The sequence below is a fragment of the Hyla sarda genome, chromosome 8 (genome assembly GCF_029499605.1).
Source record: "Hyla sarda isolate aHylSar1 chromosome 8, aHylSar1.hap1, whole genome shotgun sequence".
In the NCBI taxonomy this organism is placed as follows: Eukaryota; Metazoa; Chordata; class Amphibia; order Anura; family Hylidae; genus Hyla; species Hyla sarda.
Window position 1 is genome coordinate 89,872,009 of NC_079196.1, and position 22,066 is coordinate 89,894,074.

Below are 22,066 nucleotides of genomic sequence, written 5' to 3' on the forward strand. Positions count from 1 at the left end.
CGTGTGTGCGCCCATAGAAACAGCAGAGTGGAGCATCGAGGAGGAGGACGCGTGCTGGCCGGCATGGTAAGTTACCAGCTGCACGTCATCTTCTGTATATCTGTATATGGGGATGTATGAGGGTCCTTTTTTGCGCTGTGATTTGTAGTTTTTATCGGTACCATTTTTGATGGGACTTTTCAATTTCTTTTTCGATATTTTTTTATGGTAAACTGACCAAAAAACTGACCAACTGGTTAGTGCACTATTACGACTTTTGGGGCCCCACTTTTGATTTTGCCCAAGGCCACGCTAAGTCTAAAACCGGCCCCTGAATTTCCATCTTTAGAAGCAATGTTCTCCCCTGAAGATGATAAATTTGCCAACTGCCTCAAAGAGTGTATAGTTTTCTCTTGACCAATGCTGTAGGATTACAGTTTGGACTTTATGGACTGGCATCTTTTTTTATCCATATCAACTATGTTACTCCAGTAAAGTAATAAAAGATGAAAATTCTTTTTAGACGAGCTTTTGTACATGGACAACAGCAATCTAAAAGTGCTACATCATTCCTTACTGACTGCTGGTGTTGGATATAATTAACACTTATCATCTGCTTTCTTTCCACAGTGAATATATTCACTGAGACACTTGTGGTTGTGTTAAAATTGCCACTAAGAGGTGCTAACTGCAGACTTAAGAAATCTGATGTAAATTATGACTTATGCACAATTTCGTTTGGAAGGATCAGATTCCGAGGAATTCTATAGAACTTATAATTTGATTGACCATAAGATTATGATAACCCAGTTCTATTACACTGGACAAAGTATAGAGGAAGTCAATCTAATTGAAAAGACACTTGTTTCATTATGTTTATCTAGTAGCTATTGTAGTAGCATGGAGAGGCAGGGGTTACACATTCTTCAACTCAGATGACTTTCTGTATTTGAGGTATGCACTCTTTTAAATAGCTTTAAGTGCATAAAAATTCAAGTGTGTCCTTCAATAGTTACAGTATTTAAGTGACACTATTCCTAAACTTTACCAGATCTAATTTTACTATGAAGTTAAACACAATCTATTGTTTCCTATAAGAAAACCATACAAGGTTTGGCCAGGATGGGTTAAAATCCAATATGCATGACCCTTCTCTCCCCCCAAAATTTGCAATCCGGGCAGAGACCAGAGTCCCGTATATATTCAATGGTCATCGGATCCTGCCACAATTGGTAGATTTGGCTGAAATTAATCTAATGTGCATGTGCAGCTTTTTGGGGTAAATATAATATTTAAATATATCTCTATCAATACATAAAAATAAAAAAAATGAATCTCACATACTTGCCTGTCATGTTTTTCCTCCTTTTGTTGACATTTTGGTCCCACTCAGCCAATCACTGGGCTGAGCAGGCAGATCCTGGAGCGCAAAATGCCATTGGCAGAAAGAATAGAGACGCAGCAGGCAATAGAAGATTTGACAGCGGTGGGGTGGCGGGGGACGGTTGCAGGGAAAGTACGTATATGTAAGTACGTTTATAGGCTTGTCATTTTTTTTAATGCAAAGGAAGTACTATATTTGCCTAGAAAGCTCCTTTAAAGGGGTACTCCACCCCTAGACATTTTATCCCCTATCCAAAGGATAGGGGATAAGATGTCTGATCGCGGGGGTCCCTGCAATATCTGCTTCCGGCAACGCTGGAGGTTCTGGCTCCTGACCACAGGAACGGAAGATCGTGACGTCACGACTCCGGCCCCGTGTGACGTCACGTCCCGCCCCCTCAATGCAAGTCTATGGGAGGGGGCGTGACAGCCGTCACGCCCCCTCCCATAGACTTGCATTGAGGGGGCGGGGCGTGATGTCACACGGGGGCGGAGTCGTGATGTCATGATCTTCCGCTCCCGTGGTCGAGAGCTAGAACCTCTAGCGTTGCTGGAAGCAGATACAGGTGGGTGCTGCATGCTATTTTGCAGGGATCCCCAGCTGTAGGACCCCCGCGATCAGACATCTGTCTAGGGGTGGAGTACCCCTTTAAGCAAACTAATCTGGCTGCAGAATAGTAAGAACGAGACACTGTAGACGTTTTAGAAACTAGAGAGTCTTATTAAATAGTAAGTACACTTAGTGTATTACCTGTAGAATAGCTATGGCAAAATGATTCAGCTTATGCATTGCTGTCTATGAGCTTAGTGTGGCATTTTACTGTACATGACTGACTTTGAACTATGACAGCGTGACCATCCATCAAATATATACCTACTGTTATTTACTGACATAGACCTAGACTACCCAAGTAATGCATGTTGTGCTTTAGTCACATGGCCAGTGTGGACAAATGATATGAATGTCCTATAGTAAAGGTTTTGTGCACTATTCGACCATAAGACATAGGATTCGGATCAGCAAATTCCTGGAGCCTCTTTACAATTAGATAACTATTGTATATTTTTTGCATGGTGAATGTATTGTTCTTTTTTTTTTTCCAGATCTTCTTAGTACATTAATAATATTATATCACCCACCAGATTCATTTTACACTTGCACACATTTATTAAGCAGATTACAATGAGCAAACCCAAAATGTGACAAATTTGTGCATAAAAATTGTGATCTCTTTAGTCCAATGCTAATACTGAGAAATGGAAAAGTGGGCGTGGACAACCATGAGTGGGCGTGGCCTCAATGTTACAGTCAGATTTATTAAGAAGAAGGCACAAATTCTGGCACTATGAATGGGGGTAGATTATATTTTTTTTACTCCTAGAGAGTCTACAATGCCCCAGATTTATTAGAGGACGTGTATTTTTAAAATTTGATGCAAATCTCTCCAAATATTCTCCTTTATTAGAATGCCGTAACATACATCAGTAAGGATCTACCTACTGATATGTTTTAGAATGGAATGCCTATATGACCACTACGATTTTTACAGATCATGCAGTTATTATTTTAAGTAATTTAGTAATATATTGCAATAAAGTACAGTATTTCATTATGATTTGGCATAGCACCTGAAATAGATTAAGGTTCCATGGACAATATTTACTGCATTAATTCTGTAATAATCTGTACAATGGAATTTACATGTATGCAGCAAAGAAATGAAAAATCGGCATACTTCTCCGGTATACAAAGCCATCAACTATCATGAATAATACCCAATTTCTTTAAGCATTAGGGCCCTATACAAGCCCCATGTAAAAGAAAATATTGCATAAATAGGCAAATACAAACCATTAATAATGTCTTACACAGTGTTATATATATATATCATCATATACAATATGAATTAAGCTTTATTGTTCAGAGAATGTGCAGATTTTGCATATACAGATAGTCCATTGGAGAGAACGGCCTAGTGTAAGCTGCTGATTCAGCAGCCAGATCTGTCTGCACCTTTACTATTCCTGCAATACATGGATGATGCAGCGGAAAAAAACCAAGAGAGAAACCTCTAACATTAGTGACAGAGCAACTGTCAATGACAACAGAATACAGCATCAGTTAACACCTCCACTGCTGACATCACGCAAACGCGGCTTGCTGTTGAAAGGGTTAACACCGGAAAAATCCCCACTTGTCTTGTATGCAAAGGTTACGACAATGCAGGATAATGAATAAGACATACTAGACCCTTGCTGTATTCCCCACCGGAAGCTAAAGTGTTAATTCATATTGGCTGTAGTATAAAGAGTCATTATATTTTTGCAAGGCATTTAGGAGGCCTTAAAAGCTACAAAGTGGCTAATAGGAAACGCTCGCAGAAATAAGTTACCGTAGAGGTGGCATAATGGATTGCCCATTATCAGCACAATAACAATAGCATTTTGCAAGTTACATAGATAGTGAAGCACTGGTATAAATACCTCTTTATCCGGATGGTGGAGCAGGACTGAAAGGCAGGAACAAAAGGATGGATCAGGCAGGAACTGGAGAAATAAAGCAAGGGAACAAGAGGGCAAGATGTTAGCTTTTGGTTTTTTCTTTTTTTTATCTTGTACAAAGCACTGGGAAGATGCCCTCCCTGTGCTATGCGAAGCTCGGTAGACAACAACGATCTGGATTTAACACACCTTCTGTTCCCTGGCACTGCAGCATAATGCTCTTTGTTTTAATTCAGCTGATGCTTAGGAAGACGGTACTGGCAGAATTGGTTAATAGCCTCATGTGAAATACAGAGGCTGCGATACACTTTATTCACTCCCTCCCTTCTCTCCACCAGCTCTCTGCCTAGGACTGTGTGAGCCACCAGCCTGTCTCTAAGAAGCCTGCAGTGGTACTGAAGAGAGGGGGTGAGGGAGGGCGGAAAAGAGGAGGGGGTTGGGGAGAAAAGGAGAAGCAGTGGAGGAAAGAGAGGAGAAAAAAATGTATATTGGTGAAGGGGAGGAGGGACGTAAGAACAAGAGAGAAAAAGAGGCGAATGATGGGTAAATGAGCAGGTGTTAAGATGGAAGGGGAAGCTGATGGAAACAAAGAATCGGAAAGGATTTAAAAATAAGGTGGTTGGGTTGAAAAAAATGAAACCAGTCAGGGAATGAGGGGTTAATCGATGCAGAACAGATAGAATGATCATAGTAATGAAAGAATAGGAAGATGTTCGCCTCTAGATCTGGAATGTTCTAGAAGGAAGAGCAGACAAGAGACGCGTCATCGCTCACTTTCTCTGTGAGGCTGCCCTGGTGTCCATATAGAGCGGCTTGTCACAAGATTCCAGCATCAACTACCTGACAGGCATTTTAATTGCATCAAGCCAGTCACGTCTCCAGATCAGGGTGTCGTAGTGCCTTCTCTTCCAATACAGAGTCACAAGACAAAGGCTTCTACATTCCACTAAACTAGGCTACAATACATGGTGCTCAGCAACTTTGCTAAGCCTGAAAGAGTATATTAGTACCATCAATCCCTATCAGCGTTTGACATTACTGCTCATCACATTTAAGCTATGGTCTGGAAAGGAGTCAACAGAGCTAAGGACCACTCTTGATTCTATAGATGTGACACTGTTGGAAAGTGATAATCCTGAAATTTTAACACTATGTTGTCCAGTCCAATGTTTGTGTCTAGTCCCTGCTAGTAAAACTACTTACTAATATACTCTTAAAGGGTTGGACATATTCCTGTAAACTGTAGGAAACAGGCCAGACATTTGTGATGTCCCAGTACAGGGCATGGTCCTGCACTATATTTAGGCCCTGTCAGGTTGAGTACCTGGGGGCTCTCCTGCAGTGTCACCCCTGCTGTTATTATAAGTGTCATTTATTGTCATAGGATTATAGTCAGTGTATTAATGTATAGCTAGTCTAAAGGGCCTGTGAGATGTCTGAAGGACCTGTGGAATGTCACATGTTATCTTATGTTGTCACATGATGTTACCCAGAGGGCACCAGCTTAACCTATGACCCGCAGCTTGACCAATGGGCTTTGGCTCAGCCCCCCCTCTATATAAGGGGCATCCATTAAAATTATCTCTCTTAGCTCTTATGCTCCCTGCTGAGGAACAGCAAACACCAGATACCTCAGTGCTAGTGACCAGCACCCGGAAGACTGCAAAGCTGCAGTCATTCTAGTAAATCAGTAAGTCCAGTAAGTCTGCTGTCACTACCCATAGTCAAGTCCAGTCTAAAGTCAAGCCTCAAGATAATTATCTAAAGTCTATTACAAGTCTAATTGGTCCCAGCAAGCTGCGAGGTCCTTCTGTGTTCCTGGCCACCTCTCTGGGATTCTGGCCTAGCTGAGAAAATAATACCATCTATCTAAACTCAGTAAAGCCTCTGTTAAACTATAACTGGTTGTGGACTCTCCTTTCACTACCTAGCCATTGGAATAGTGGAGATACCGTTTGTGTGGTTCCAGTACCCAAAAACCACTCTGGCATCACGAACATTAGGGGTTAACTACACCTTGCCCCAGGGGTTAATACCATCTTGCCCCTCCACCTACACCCCATGGTCCCGCCATACACTGTGGGTTACCACACATTAAAGGGAACCTTTCATCACTTTCTTGCTGCCTGGAACCTGAGCCATCAGTGTGTTCCCCCATAGGCTTCTGTCAGGCTATTTTTGATAGACCTCTCTCTGTTTGGGTATAGGGAAAGATCTACCAATCAATGCTGGCGGGGCAGTCAAAAGCCACCAGGAACAATCCCAATGACTTGTGGTAACAGCATGAATATGATGACAGGGTCTCATTTAAGAGCTAGACATCCAACAGAACCCCCCCCCCCCCCCTCCCCAAATTAGGGAACTGCTTGCTCCTGGGATTAATTCATGCTTAAATGGGTTTTCCAGGCTAATACAACTGATGGCTTATCCCCATGAGAGGAAAATAGGATGCCAACATGCAGCAGTCTTCCCAATCAGATGTTTAGCACAGCCACTGAACTTGCACTATACAGTGAAAGGGGCCGAACGCAGTTGGCTCCATTCAATGAGTAGGGGCCGCTGTGTCAACTGCTTTCAGCTCAGTTTTCTGTGTGGTGGGCACTGTAGCTGTGCAGAACAGTTGATTGGCGGTGCTACTGGGTATTAGCGATTAATGATCTATACTGAGGTAAGGCTATTAATTGGAAAAACCCTTTAATTTTGGAAATTGAATCAGTACTTTAAAATGTAACTTGTCATGTACTTAATCAATGAAAATCCAAACAAATGAAAACAATGATGACATCTTGCCTAGAATCAGTAGACATCCTAAAATATACAAACTAAAGTGCACTTTGTATTTTCTCTTTTCACTGTATAAACAGATGAAACTTGGCTTTGAGTACTACCTGTTCATTCCTTATAACAAGGCCAACGACAGTGCGGTACCCATTCAGGTACACAACTGAGTAATGTTAGGCAGGATGTCCTTGTGGCCCAATGTGTCTTGATGTTATGGTTCTGAACGTTTACAAATATAACTACCTTTTATATCCATGTGGATTGATAGCTATACAGTATTTCATATGCTTAAAATATTTATTCAACTCTTAGTTACAGATGTAGTTTTTCATGTCTTGTTTTCAATTCCCTGTATTCTGAAAGCAATTCTTCAATATCTAACTTCAAGCTGTGCTCAGAGATGAAGTTATAAGAGTGTGCTGAAGTGGAGCAGAGAATCAGCAATGATTATATTGTGTGTAAATTATCATTTTAGCTTGTTTACTTAGAGAGTGATAAACAGGGTTTAAACAAAAGAATTGAAGCACCTAAACAGTGTAGTGCACATGTACCCAGGTGTAATCGAACATATACTTTCAGACACCTTCTTTCTTAGAATAGTCTTATACATAGATAATAGTACAATGGACTTTGCTCAATAAGAAAATAGTGTATTCAGGGGATATAGACCCCTTCTCATAAAACATAAGTGGTAGGAATTCAATGGTCATTCCAGGCTACTGTATAGTCCCCACCATCTAAATGGGTTACAGGCAATTGTTGGCCTGTTCAGTGCCCCACTGGCATCTTTGTGGGGTCCATAGTTGGATGTTGTCTGACACCTAAGTACTTTTGATATATACGCTTTTTTTTTTTTTTTTTTTGTACCTGTTCCTAATGTTTTTTTCATGGTTTACTCTGTACATATTAATGTAATTGTTATGTACCATGTATGGCTGTGAACACTTAAAGGTAAAAAAAATATATATTCTCTGTTAGGAACCATCCAGGGGGAAGGGAGGGGCTTGTTTTGGTCCTACCTCTCTACTGAGAGGAAGAGGAAGTTTTAGTGAGCTTCAGCCTCTCTCTGCTGAGAGGTGGGCAAGTCAATCTCTTCATGTGAGAAGAGATGATTGTCAGAAGAAAAAAGCTAAGGACAGCTTGGAAAGAGGACAGCTCTTGCTAAGAATTCTAAGCCAACTAATGTTCCTCCTATGATTTTCCCCTAAAATTGTTCTGTGAGTGGGTTGGAAAATAGTAAGGAGTATACAGTTTTGCACCCTCCTGATAGAGACAGGTGGAGTGCTTTCCTACCTCTACTATTATACAGTAACCGCCTATGTCAGAGAGAAAGACAAGGGACACGGACAAGATTAAAGAGGGAAACACAGTAGGAACACAGTAACAGTAGCTCCCTGAGGAAGGAGCGAAAGTGTGTTCGGGAGTCCAGACGCAGCATTAGCCACAGATATGGGAAAGCAATAACATTCTCTATCACTTAGTTGAGCGGCAGGTGGAGTATGGTAGTAACCCCCATTGGGGAAGAGGATTGCGTCTCCCACTATACCCAGCCGATGTGCAATACTTTTTAATGTTGGTTTTTGCTTCAGATGAAGATTCTGATATTATTGGTGTGTAATATAGTAGCTGGTGCTTTTCCTGGTATGTTTTATGTCTGTAATCTGGTATACAATATTACCCTAATGAGATACTGATTTTTAAATTGGTATTTAATAAAAGCTATTTTTTATAATTACATTGTTGTCAACTTGGTACTTTGTGTAGTATATAAGAGTAAAGAGGTCTAGGGTAAAGAGGACCAACTCTTGTTACCTTAGAGACACTGTGCCTCTTATCTGGATGATACTGCTTAACTCTTCATTAAAAGAACAGTGATTTGTTTCAGTTTATGCCAGGGACTGGCCTCATCATTGCACTCATCCATCAAAGACACCCCAAACACCATCAGCCATGACACTACACAAGGTGCATATGCTAAAACAGAAGACGGGACAGCACTCACCCTCCAAACATCACTTTATTCAAGAATCTTGACACTGACAGGCAGCAAGTCACCAGTGGAGGCAGGGGACGTGACCAGGACACGTTTCACGCTCCTTTTGCACTTCCTCAAGCCGTACACCGGCATGAGGACTATAAATCTCAGCCATTCTATAGGTCTCCTCTCTTGCCCCATATGTTCTGACCCCATAGGCCCATAGGCTGTAGCACTGCATGAATGTTTCACGGACTAAAATTTGAGAATAAATTGGGCTATTTGGAATTCTTTTAGAGTCATAATGCTGCACTAAGACTTGTCATTGTCGTCAGGTGCAAATACAGATTCAACAAAGATCAGGATTTTTTTTATTAGTAATCAATCCTTCTAAAATGTGTCGCCTGAGTAGTGTAGAACAATAGTAAATGATATGTAGCTTTGGCGCAGGGGATAAAAATGTGGCACATGAAAATAGTAAATTTCCCCTCAGTGCATTTTGAGGCTGCAAAAAAACATCTCATTTTACAAGCAAAATGTGTTTCAAATATTCAGGTGTTTTTCTTGCACTTGGATCATTTCTTTTAGTAGTTTTTTCTGCAGTTTCTTTTTTGGCAGTAACAACAGTAAATCCCCAATCATACAAATATATATATATATATATGTGCCAACATGTAAAAAGCTGTTTTAAAGGTGGAAATGTCATGCATGCAGCTCCAAAAACACATTTAGGTTAGGTTTCCACGCAGTTTTTAAGCCAAAAGTGTATTCAAAAGCAATTGGAAATTTAAATGGGTACTCCACTGTAAAACATTTTTTTTTAATCCAACTGGTGCCAGAAAGTTAAACAGCTTTGTAAATTATGAATAGTATGTGTAGCTCACCTGAGATAAAGATATAAGTACTTGAGGTTAACAGTGTTACCTTCACCCAAAAAGGCCTATAACTGAAGAGTGTATGTGATATAAATATAATATTTATATTAACCAGTCCTCTAAAGTACTATAGATGAAGAATAGATAGGAGATAAGAGATGAAATGTATATAACAATTTATTAATGGATAATATATGTCGTCACCTTCAGCAGGGCCCTTGCGAGGGGTGAATGGCAGTATAATTTAATATGAATGGGATATGATTAAAAATAAATAAAATATTAGCAATAAAAGCAATAAGGTAATAAAACGCTCAAAAGTATCTCTGAGATACCTTATGCTACTGAAGAAAATGTCCGAGACATTGAAACGCGTCTAGCCTATTATATATACTATATACGCTATTGCACAACAACCCCCAGACTGCCAAAATTACCTTATGACATTTGTCATTCGCAACTGCTGGATACCCCCGCTTTGGAGACCACTGCAGCACGCGCGCACATAGTGCCGCGTTCACACACGTGGAACGCCTTCTCCGACCCAGCTCCGATTCACCTCCACAGCCCCGGCTTACCTGCGTGAGTCCTGGTCAATACCGCTACAGACCGGACATCTGCCGTGCCAGCCCGGGACCCACAGACTGCCGGAGAACCGCTCACCCTCCACACAGACGGGCAGAACATATGATGCAGCCGTCCCCAGCACAGGACCCAGCCGTGACAGCCGTACCAGCCGTACCAGCCCGGGCAGAAGTATATCCTGCGGAGGGTGAGTGGTGCTGTGCACCGACCATCATTACAAGCGCTACAGTACCACAGCGCTGTTTAAGACATTCTGCTACCTGGCACTAGCACACCAGTGAACTGTATCTAAAACTGCACCACCAAAGAACTGAATACAAAGTATACAAAAAGTATACAAATACATAAACTGTATCACCTACAGATATAGTACAATATTAAGACTGGTGAACCACAATACTAGGGGATCAAGTGCAATGGACAAACTGACACTTTTGTGATACTTTTGAGCATTTTATTACCTTATTGCTTTTATTGCTAATATTTTATTTATTTTTTAACATATCCCATTCATATTAAATTATACTGCCGTTCACCCCACTCAAGGGCCCTGCTGAAGGTGACGACATATATTATCCATTAATAAATTGTTATATACATTTCATCTCTTATCTCCTATCTATTCTTCATCTATAGTATTTAGAGGACTGGTTAATATAAATATTATATTTATATCACATACACTCTTCAGCTTTGTAAATTACTTCTATTTAAAAATCTTAATCCTTTCAGTACTTCAACTGCTGTATGCTCCCCAGGAAGTGCTTTTCTATTTGAATTTCCTTTTTGTCTGACCACAGTGCTCTCTGCTGACACCTCTGTCCAGTTTAGGAACTGTCCAGAGTAGGAGCAACTCACCATAACCTATCCTGCTCTGACATGGACAGAGGTGCCAGCAGAGAGCACTGGGGTCAGACAGAAAGGAAATTCAAAAAGAAAAGATTATACAGCAGCTGATAAGTACTGGAAGGGTTACGATTTTTTTAATAGAAGTAATTTACAAATCTGTTGAACTTTCAGGCATAAAAAAAATGTTTTCTAGTGGAGTACCCCTTTAAAGGAAGGACTTATATTTCCCATTCCTTTTAAATACACTTCTGACTGCAGTGGCAGTTTTCCCTAAAAAAGCCAGAAAAAAAACCTCCAAGGAAGGAAGAATAAATGGGGGGAATTTATCATTGGTTTTACCCTGGTTTTGTGGTGTACATTTGTCTCACAGTTTGTCTCAGATGCTGTTTTGAGACTTTTCATTGCGATTTTTGCTTTAGAAGGTTTTCCCTAAAGGAACATACCAAGTCATGATTTCAGTTGATATCATGCAATGGTAAGGAATTCATGAAATGCGACTTTTCAGATTGTCGCATATTTTGTCGCAACTGCGCTCAGTTAGGCACAAATCTACACCAGCCCTGACTTGGCTTACAGAACTGACTGTTGGCAGCATTATTAAAAAGTCACACATTTTGTTGCACGGGATAAAAAGTCGCACAAAAAGTCGCAGAGGAATCACCATACAACGTGGAGTACTGAAGTAAGAAATGTGATCGGCACCGGATTTATCACTTGTCCTGCACCATGTAGTACATTTGGTGCAGGTACACAGTTTCCTCCACATGAATTAATGGGGTAAAAAGACGTTCACCTACACCACTCTTGATGAATAACCCCCAATTTGTTTATGCTATCAAATGTGCAAAAATGGCTATGTTTATTCTCTCCTAAACCTTTCACAAGGCTTAAGAAAGGTTCTGGGAAGAACTAAACTGATGCAATTTTTGCACATTTAATGGATAAACCTCTTTGAGGCTAGGTTTCCAATTTTCTTTTTCATTTTTGTTTGTTTGTTGCAAAAACGCAAATAAAAACACATACACACACACACACACACACAAAAAAAAATGCAAAAAACAAAGGGTATAATCAGTTGCAGTTTTTCTGGCATTTTTTTTTTTTTTTTTTTTAAAAGCCAGAAAAAAAACTAGCCTCATTTTTCGTATTTTGGAGTGCTGCAGTGAATGTGTTGTTGAAAATGTATATATAATGAATTTAGCTCTCTATTTAGATGGTTTTTAGGCTAATATATTAGCATTTGTACTTGGATCTTGTAACTTTTTCTATCATTAAACCTTTTTAGCTTCTGGTCAAAATCCAAGAACATATTTCCAAAGTTGAGGCTTATCCAGGAAAAAAAACTTTTTTATATATATATATATCAACTTTTTCCAGAAAGTTAAACAGATTTGTAAATAACTTCTATTAAAAAATCTTAATCCTTTCAGTATTGATGAGCTGCTGAAGTTGAGTTGTTCTTTTCTGTCTAATTGCTCTCTGATGACACCTGTCTCGGGAACTGTCCAGAGTAGAAGCAAATCCCCATACCAATCCTATTCTGCTCTGTGCAGTTCCCGAGACAAGCAGAGATGTCAGCAGAGAGCACTGTTGCCAGACAGAAAAGAACAACTCAACTTCAGCAGCTGATAATTATTAGAAGGATTAAGATTTTTTTATAGAAGTAATTTACAAATCTGTTTAACTTTCTGGAGCCAGTTGATATATAAAAATATTTTTTTTCCTGGAATACCCCTTTAAGGTGACCTAATGTAATAACATTTTACCATTTTATATTTGCATAAAAGTTTAACAATCTAAAACAATGGTTAGAAGGAGTCTTGGTCTACTTTAAGAGAAGTCAGCTGTGGAGAGCCACCACCTTTTTCATGGAAGACGTAAATCTTTAGTGTGCCAATGCACTCCAGGCATCACTGGGAGTGGAAGGTTTAGTTTTAAACTGCACACGGCCTCACCATCTGTGAACAAGGAGCTAATGTTCTTTGTGTAATGAGGGAAAACATTGCAGAAAAATTTACCTGTCTCAACCAAATCACAGCACACGGTTTGTTAAGTGTAACACAAGGACATCCTGGTGACATCATGTAACTGGCTTTACTATTGGTATTTGAAGTAACATCTATTGAAAGGCTGGAGCAGAAGTAGTACCAAGGCATCAATTTCTTGTATTTTTGTATTCTACAATAGTCTACATAGAGCACAATATTTATTATAAAGCATCCATACACAACAGAATGTGCATTGATACTGTAGTGCTCTGTCAGGCTTGGTTTCCACTTGTTTTTTTTCAGGCAGTTTTTGGAATACTGCCACTGCAGTTTTTGAGCCAAAGTCAGAAGTGGATCCATAAGGGAGGAGAAGTGTAAGTCTTTCCTTTCTATGTCCTATTCCTTTTGAATACACTTCTGTCTTTGGCTCAAAAACTGCAGTGGCAGATCTCCAAAAACTGCCAGATAAAAAAAACAAAACCTAGCCTAACACCAGCTTGTAGGCTTCTCCAAATATTTTTCCACACATTGTAGTGGAGTACAGGGTGGGCCATTTATATGGATACACCTTAATAAAATGGGAATGGTTGGTGATATTAACTTCCTGTTTGTAGCACATTAGTATATGTGAGGGGGGAAAGTTTTCAAGATGGGTGGTGACCATGGTGGCCATTTTGAATACAACTTTTGTTTTTTCAATAGAAAGAGGGTCATGTGACACATCAAACTTATTGGGAAGAAGAAAAACAATGATGTGCTTGGTTTTAACGTAACTTTATTCTTTCATTAGTTAATTACAAGTTTCTGACCACTTATAAAATGTGTTCAATGTGCTGCCCATTGTGTTGGATTGTCAATGCAACCCTCTTCTCCCACTCTTCACACACTGATAGCAACACCGCAGGAGAAATGCTAGCACAGGCTCCCGGTATCCGTAGTTTCAGGTGCTGCACATCTCGTATTCAGTGCATAAAGAGGGAAACACATCATCATGTAGCAATTTCGCATATCCAGTGGCCTTGAGGTTTCCATTGATGAAGAATGGCCCCACTATCTTTGTACTCCATATACCACACCATACCATCAATTTGTGTGTTCCAACAGTCTTGGAGCGATCTATCCAATGTGGGTTAGTGTCAGACCAATAGCGGTGGTTTTGTTTGTTAACTTCACCATTCACATAAAAGTTTGCCACATCACTGAACAAAATCTTCTGCGTAAACTGAAGGTCCTGTTCCAATTTTTGTTTTGCCCATTCTGCAGCACCTGAAACTACGGATACTGGAAGCCTGTGCTAGCATTTCTCCTGCGGTGTTGCTATCAGTGTGTGACGAGTGGGAGAAGAGGGTTGCATTGACAATCCAACACAATGGGCAGAACATTGAACACATTTTATAAGTGGTCAGAAACTTGTAAATAACTCATGAAAGAATAAAGTTACGTTAAAACCAAGCACATCATTGTTTTTCTTGTGAAATTCCCAATAAGTTTGATGTGTCACATGACCCTCTTCCTTTTGAAAAAACAAAAGTTGGATTCAAAATGGCCGACTTCAAAATGGCCGCCATGGTCACCACCCATCTTGAAAAGTTTCCCCCTCACATATACTAATGTGCCACAAACAGGAAGTTAATATCACCAACCATTCCCATTTTATTAAGGTGTATCCATATAAATGGATATTGCACACACGTAACACACTATTGGCACACAGTTTTGCTATGTGTTAATATAGCTGCGTCCATGTATAGGGTACAGGAAGGGCATGATTGATCATAAAGCTCAGTAAGCCAAAAGTGTTCCCAGGATATTACCTGCAGTATTCTAGCAATACCCCTGAGATGGAACATCAAAATGTAGTGTATGATTCTTTTCTGCCACCTGTCTATAAACAGAACTGACTGCAAAACAGCTCTACACAACACATGCAATTTTGGCATTCTTACAGGGGTACGCCAGCCCTAAGATGACCATCATGCCCCCTCCCACAGACTTGCATTGAGGGTTCGGGCATGGGGTCACAAGGGGGTGGAGTCGTGACGTCACAAAACTCCGTCCCCGTAGTGGTGACCCTTCAGACACGGAGCGATCTGGGCAGCTGCCACAGGTGGGTGTCTGCATGAGAGGTTGCGGGGGTCCCCAGCAGCGGGACCCCCATGATCAGACATCTTATCCCCTATCCTTTGGATAGGGAATAAGATGTTTTAGGGCCGGAGTACCCCTTTAATCTGACACATTAGACTTTTAATTAGTAAAAAGCCTAAAACTCAGGAAGCAATGTGGCACATCCCTCTACTATATTTCCCATATAGACAATACGTTAAGAAAAATAACACAACCTTTACAAAATCCAGAAAAATTAGATTGTAGAATGTTTAGATAAATGAACTGGTGTCTCACTTGTAAATAGATAATCTGTCAGAAATGGTATGGATACACTTAGAGAAAGTATGCTAGTCTACTTGCATTAGCAAATGTTAAAGATTTGCTTACCAAAATCTTAACTTTCTGGAGTCTGTAGGCAGCACAACAAATGGGTTAATGAACCTTTTTAACCTGAACAGGAGCATGTATCTAGCAATTCAATACACAAAATTATTTCAATCATCACCACCTGGAGAGCCCTTAGAAGTCCCAGTAAGGAAGAGACACACTCGTACTGTATGCAGTAATATGTAGTTTTTATTGGGGAGGAGGTATATTTGTGCTGCCTATGGACTCCAGCAAAGCAAGATTTCAGTAAGGAAATCTTTAACCTTTTGCGCTTCTAACCTAGGCACCCCAACCCCCACCCAGATGCATCTGTGCTGAAGACTTGTGGATAGGGAGGAATTAGAGGAATGCCCTGTAGATATCGATTTGGATGGAGCCACCACTTAAGATCTTTCTTAGGGGAAAGAGGTAATGATATGAGAGTGTCAAGATCTTATGACGTCTTCTGCCAATGTCTCAATATACAAGACTGCAGTTTTTGGATATGGGCCTTTGCCCATGGAACTGCCTCTATGATTGAATGCAATTGCCCTACAATGCTCATTGCTGAGTGAACTTGACAGGAATGACAAGACTCAAGTTTTAACAGGAGTGACAAGACTCGGGAGCGTTGCTGGAGGAAAGAAAAAGACGCATCTTCTGTGTGTCAATCATGAACACCAGATTTTTTTTTTTTTTTTCAAAATAAACTGAGAATTTTGTTTCTTTAGAACTTGATTCTTTTTTTTTTTTAAACAAATCAATCCAAAGGTACTTTTTTCAGCTCCAGAGAGTAGCCTCTTGCAATTGTTTCTGATACCCATACAGCTGAGGACCATAAAGACCAAATTGGTGCAAAACTGCATCCCAAAAGTCTTTCCACCACAGGAGGGGAGTGATGACTGGCATCCCAATGGTGATGTTTGGAGACAGCAGGCTTTTTAAGACAGGTGAAATTAGTATCCTGTGTTCCTCTGAACTGGCATCTTCCTGAAGGATGAAAATTAAATTGTCTCTTGGTCAGCATCTATATTGCCTTCTAGAGGTCTTAAAGGGTCTTTTTCTTTAGAATTTCATTAAGTAAAGGGTCAAAGAGCAAGGAGAGATAAAACAGGAGAGAATTAAATAATTCTTTGATGGCACATCTTCTGGCTATTGCCTCATCCAAAATGCACTTCTTACTGAATTGGAAGATTCCATGCTTCTAGATGTAAATTTCAAGATATCTAATGGGCTGTCACATAGATATTCAGTACTTTTTATTTAAGCTATACTCTTTAGTAGCTCTACTCTTGGCACACCTTCTTCTACGTCAAGGCTTAGCTGACTCAACCATGTACGCAAGGCCCTTGCCATCGGAACAGATGCAGTAGCCACTTTAGAGGCTGCCACCACTGCCTAGTATGCTTTCTTAGTTACAGTATACACTTTACACTCTATCAGGTCAGAGAGCAATGAGGAATTTTCCAAGAGTAGGAGCGACTATTTAGATAAATGTGTAGCAGCTAAGTCCACTTTAGATGGTGCCCCTCATGATCCAGAAGTTGTCGGATCCAACTGATATATGGATTTACGTTTGGCCCCTGGTTCTGTTTTCCTATCAGGTTTGTACCAATCCTTTTCAACCCATTCTTTGATTACAGGATAGGATGGTAAAATGTTACTGGTGTTGCAAGAATAATAATAAAGTTGTTCTCTTTTATTTTTGGCTGACACATCTCTGTCTGATTTAATTGTCATCTTGACGCTTGAATTCATTTCAGCACTTAAGTAGAAATATCAAAAACTGTGCAGAGGAAAAGTCAACTAGTTGGACGGTTGACTAAGGACTGGTCTAAAGCTGTCACTTAAAGAGGACCTGTGGCCAATTCCCAAAAATTGAGATCTCATGGGCATTAAATAGCTTGGGATGGCCTGATCAGCACCTTTTTTTTTCTTGATATTCCTTTTCATTTCTTAGATATGAGGGTTTATAGTTTGTCTGACAATTCAGGGAATCAGTCAGATGGGTGTAAACTTTAATATTTATTTTATTAACAATTTTCATAAACCAAATTCAAACAGGGGTAAGGGTTAATACACCCCCAAGAGTTACAAAAAGTAGCAGGCATTACCAATGACATGTCAACAATATCAAGCAAACATGAAAACATTAACATGATACATACTCAAACCCCAATAGGTCTTCCTCTCCCACCCCCCCATTGATAGTCCTTTTTATCAATTAAAAGCACCATACTAGTGATACATTTCACATAAACCAGAATAAGCAGGTCTCATAAAATGGCTTAGTCCCTGGAATCCTTACTCTACCCAAAGAACTGGCAGGTTCCCTTGTAAGATACTATTGTTTGCCTTCAAAGGGGCCCACGATATGATGAATCCCTGAATCAGTGAAAAAGGTAGCAAAAAAAGTTGTCCACTTTTTAAAGAAATATGTAGAAATTATAAATAAAAAATATTTATGTGAACCAGTCCTCAAAAGCACAGGGGAGAGAAAAAGGAAAAGACTAGTGGAGATGGGATCCAAGAAATGGTCTTTATTATATAAAAAGGATATATATGACCAATCTTATTTTATTTTATATAATAAAGGTCATATATATCCTTTTTATATAATAAAGACCATTTCTTGGATCCCATCTCCACTAGTCTTTTCCTTTTTCTCTCCCCTGTGCTTTTGAGGACTGGTTCACATAAATATTTTTTATTTATAATTTCTACATATTACATTAGGCCTTTTGGGTGAAGGCAACACCTTTAACCTCAAGCACATTATTTCTTTTATCCTAAGTGAGCTACACATATTTTACATTTACTTTTTAAAGAAAGCCTTAGCAGATTTTTTTTTCGTACAACATATTTCTAATTGTTCTAAAAGGAAATATAGCTTCATCTGCGAGACCACATCAGAAATGGTGGGCATCACCTAGTGTAGCCAATGTGCTATTAGACAATGTTAAGCCACCATTCTCACCACATGGAGCAGGAGAGTCACCTCCAGACCATCAGGGGCAACATGAAAAGTGTTTACTGGAATGAATGCCCTCTGTTTCTGAAAGAGAAATAATTATCCCCAAATAGTATGTGTACGAGGACATGTTGCTAAACCCTGTAAAAGGTGAGACCACTGCTTCCCCGTAATCTGAAAATTTTTCTATGCGATCAGGACGATCGACCGACTTTGGAAAAATGAACCAGTAAAAAATGTGGTGGATGATTTTGAATTGAGTCTTTCTCCACATCTCATTTACCATTGCCTTGTGAACTTTTATCCATCCCTGTAAAATAGACTTGGTCAGATCCGTCTGGTAAGACAATGAGTGCAAATTCTTTCTGCAAAAAAAAAAATGGCGCCAAAGGAATTGGTATTACTAAATTTCTCAAACAAGGTTGTACGGACACCATCAATTAAGAGTCATGTAAAAAATGCCCCTCACCATAACCAAATTTCTCCCTAACCTCTGGGAAAGTAAGATATTTCTACTCAGCAGAATGAAACAAGTAGCCCACTAACATAATCCCTGCTGCCTGCCAGGCCCTATACAATTTAAACCGACCACAATGGCATATCTTTGCACCCCCTTCCTCCACTCCTTTCAAGGTGAAATAGTATTTCGAAGGAGTAAAATCCCCTACACCTCCCAACGAAAAGCCCCAAATCTGGTATGTAGAAGAAGCTGTAGAGACCAAGGTACAGCCAGCCCAATTTCTAATACTAAGTTATAATGCATAGTACTACTTTTAAAGGGGTAATCCAGGATTAGAAAAACAGCTGATTTATTCCAAAAACAGTTCCACGTCTGTCCCTGGATTGTGAGTTGCAGCTAAGATCCATTGAAGTTAATTGAGCCAAGTTGTAATAACACACACAACCTGGGTACAGATGTGGTGCTGTTTATTGAAAAAAAAAAAATAGCTCTGTTTTTCCCTTCCTGGATAACCACTTTTAACCCAGTCAACTCCATGTCACAATAAACAGGCTAGATATTAATGCCTAATGTCAGGGAAGTTGACCCCACCCACATCCCTGAGTGAATCAGAACGACAGCTCACCTCCTCCTCCCTGCACCTGTGCGCGGGCCTGATCAGCAGCGTCCCTGACCGGATGTATGCACAAAGTAAGAAAACGGTCCAGCACAGGTTTGCAGGTAAAAAACAGCTTCTTCTTTTATTGGGTCAGTTCCGACAAGACAAATAAGCCCTTATAGGCTTATTTGTCTTGTCGGAACTGACCCAATAAAAGAAGAAGCTGTTTTTTACCTGCAAACCTGTGCTGGACCGTTTTCTTACTTTGCACCCACATCCCTGGGCAGAATCAGTTAGAGAAGGGCAATCCTAAGACACTTACTTGCCCATATAAATTTGGCAAAGGCAGTGATAAGTTTAGACACATCCTAAGAGTCCTATAAAGATAAGAGAGTAGATCAGTTCAGAGGAAAGGATCTGAAAAATAATCTCTTATGAAACCGTCTGACTCTGGTACCCTGCAAGGCTTAAGAGCCCTAATAGCTCCCAACAGTTCAGGAGCCTCAATAGGAGCATTCAGCCTAGAAAGCTCCTCAGCTGTCAAGGTAGGAAGATGTACGTCTTGTAACCAGACAGTCGGGGGCAGTGGATGAGCTGGATAGGTAAAATAAAGGGTTTGATAATGTGAACCTTGTTTTAATAATGGGGTGAATATCAGGTGATGGGTGGGATTATACAGTCAGAGGATGTGAATGTTATACATTGAGGAAAGTGTCAGACTAATGCACACCGCCTGACTATATAATGCTGCCCTTCATCTGATTATCACTTCCATTATTAAGGCTAATTGACGCCCATCAGACTTATTCTCTGAATCGCCAAACTATAAATCCTCATATCTTAGGAACGGAAAGACGTATCAAGAAACTGTAAAAAAGTGCGTGACCAGGGTTCCCTGACCTATTTAATGATATTGCATTTTCTTTTTTTTTTGGAGGTTTGCCACAGGTCCTCTTTATAAAAAATGCATTGGCAACACTTGTATTGATAGTAACAAAGATACAACTTTTAAACTAAATGAATAGCTAGACTACTACATTATAACATGGAATACCTAATATCTAGTAGTAGCTGTATTCAACACGCTGAAACAGTCCATTATACCAAAAGGGCAAAATGGTACTTGGTCATCATGCCAGATAATGTTGCCTATACACTTGTAATAGTTAGTTGGTCAAACGTTCCTTTACGTTCAGCTGAAAGTTATCTATTTCCCCATAAACATTAACATTTAACTCAGCTGAACATTGAAATGTTCTCTTTGGAGAGGGGAGGTGTAAGCCGCTACCATGCAGCTTATCCCTCCCAGAACAATAAACATTTGATGCGTGAACCTTCTCTCCCTCAGCCTCGTGTATTGGAGAAAGTCATTAGGTCTTAGACCTGTTGGCGGCTTCAGCTGACTTTTATCAAAAGTGTATATGAGAAGAGAGCTCACAAGACAAAAATAAGGCTGGGTTCACATATATATCAGTTGTCCAGCATTGTTCCCCTCCAGCATGCACCGGAGGGAAACTGATGTTAGAACTGATCCCATTCATTTCAATTGGACAGTTCACAATCATTCAGCATCTCAATTTTGACACCGGATGGTTGGACACGCTGGAGGGCGCTGTCCTGAATCAACGGACGCCAGATGCCATACAACTGATGACAACTTGTCATCAGTTGTGGCATCAGTTGCGTAGAGATATAGGCCAAGTTCACCAATGCCGGATGCCGGACATATGTGAACCCAGCCTTACACAGCTATATGACATAGGGCTAGAGGGTATATACAATTGGCAGACACTCAATGTCTTGATGGAATAATTCTTTCGTCTTCCAATGGAGACAATTCTACCCCATTGTAGTAAACAGAGAGAATAAAGAAGTAGTCAATAGATTAAAATGACAGATACATTGAGAATAATAGTTCATTACTAAGGGTCAGATTCTTTCTTCAGACATCATTCTAAACACAGGTGTCTATATACATGTCCATGAACTGGATCTTCCCTTTGTCCTAACAAGAATGTAACTCCTCAGCCGTAATACCTTCAAAGCCAGTGTTAGGCTTTTCCTCCCCGCCCTGCCATGCTTGGCTCCCTCTGTGCAACACCCACACATCATTTCAGAATGGTCTGCCAGTCTGTGTTGTTTTTTTGTTTTTTTTTGTGATTTTATGATGACTATTTTTCCGATTTTAACTATGCATTTCCCCAATCTACAAATATAAGCAGAACAAATCGATACCTAAAACACAACAATAAGACTGTTAACCACAATGAAAACATAAGTGAAACTTTCATCCCCCTCAGTCCAACCCACACATAGGATTTAATCACTCCATATAACTCTCTACTGCTAGTACTATGATCAAAGATATGGACTATTCCCCAGCCCTGCTTGTAGCAATACAAAAATATAGTTATATAATCTTCTTTCATGTCCGGCCCTATTAGTGAGCGGAGACTATAATTCTCTACAGCTTCATAAACTGATGCTCCATTCTAGTGAATTAACTAGTGCTGTATCTCTTCTTTATTAGGAATATGGGGTCCTTAATCCTAGCAACCCCCCAGATCAGTGTTCTTCAAAGAGTGTGTCTCCAGCAGTTGCAAAACTACAACTCCCAGCTTTGGCTGTCCGGGCATGCTGGGAGTTGC

At 40.0% G+C, this 22,066-nt stretch overlaps 1 protein-coding gene across 11 annotated transcripts in view; it reads right to left on the reverse strand.

Moving 5' to 3' along the window:
* MAP2 (microtubule associated protein 2) overlaps nucleotides 1-22,066 on the reverse strand; it is a 249,525-nt gene that overhangs the window by 128,612 nt on the left and 98,847 nt on the right. For 10 of the 11 annotated variants that reach the window (XM_056535275.1, XM_056535273.1, XM_056535274.1 and 7 more), the window contains exon 3: nucleotides 3,847-3,909. The gene's annotated coding sequence lies outside the window, so the exon portion shown is untranslated. Of the gene's footprint in view, nucleotides 1-3,846; nucleotides 3,910-4,053; nucleotides 4,243-22,066 lie in introns of those variants that run through there. The other variant, XM_056535272.1, reaches the window with a different exon arrangement.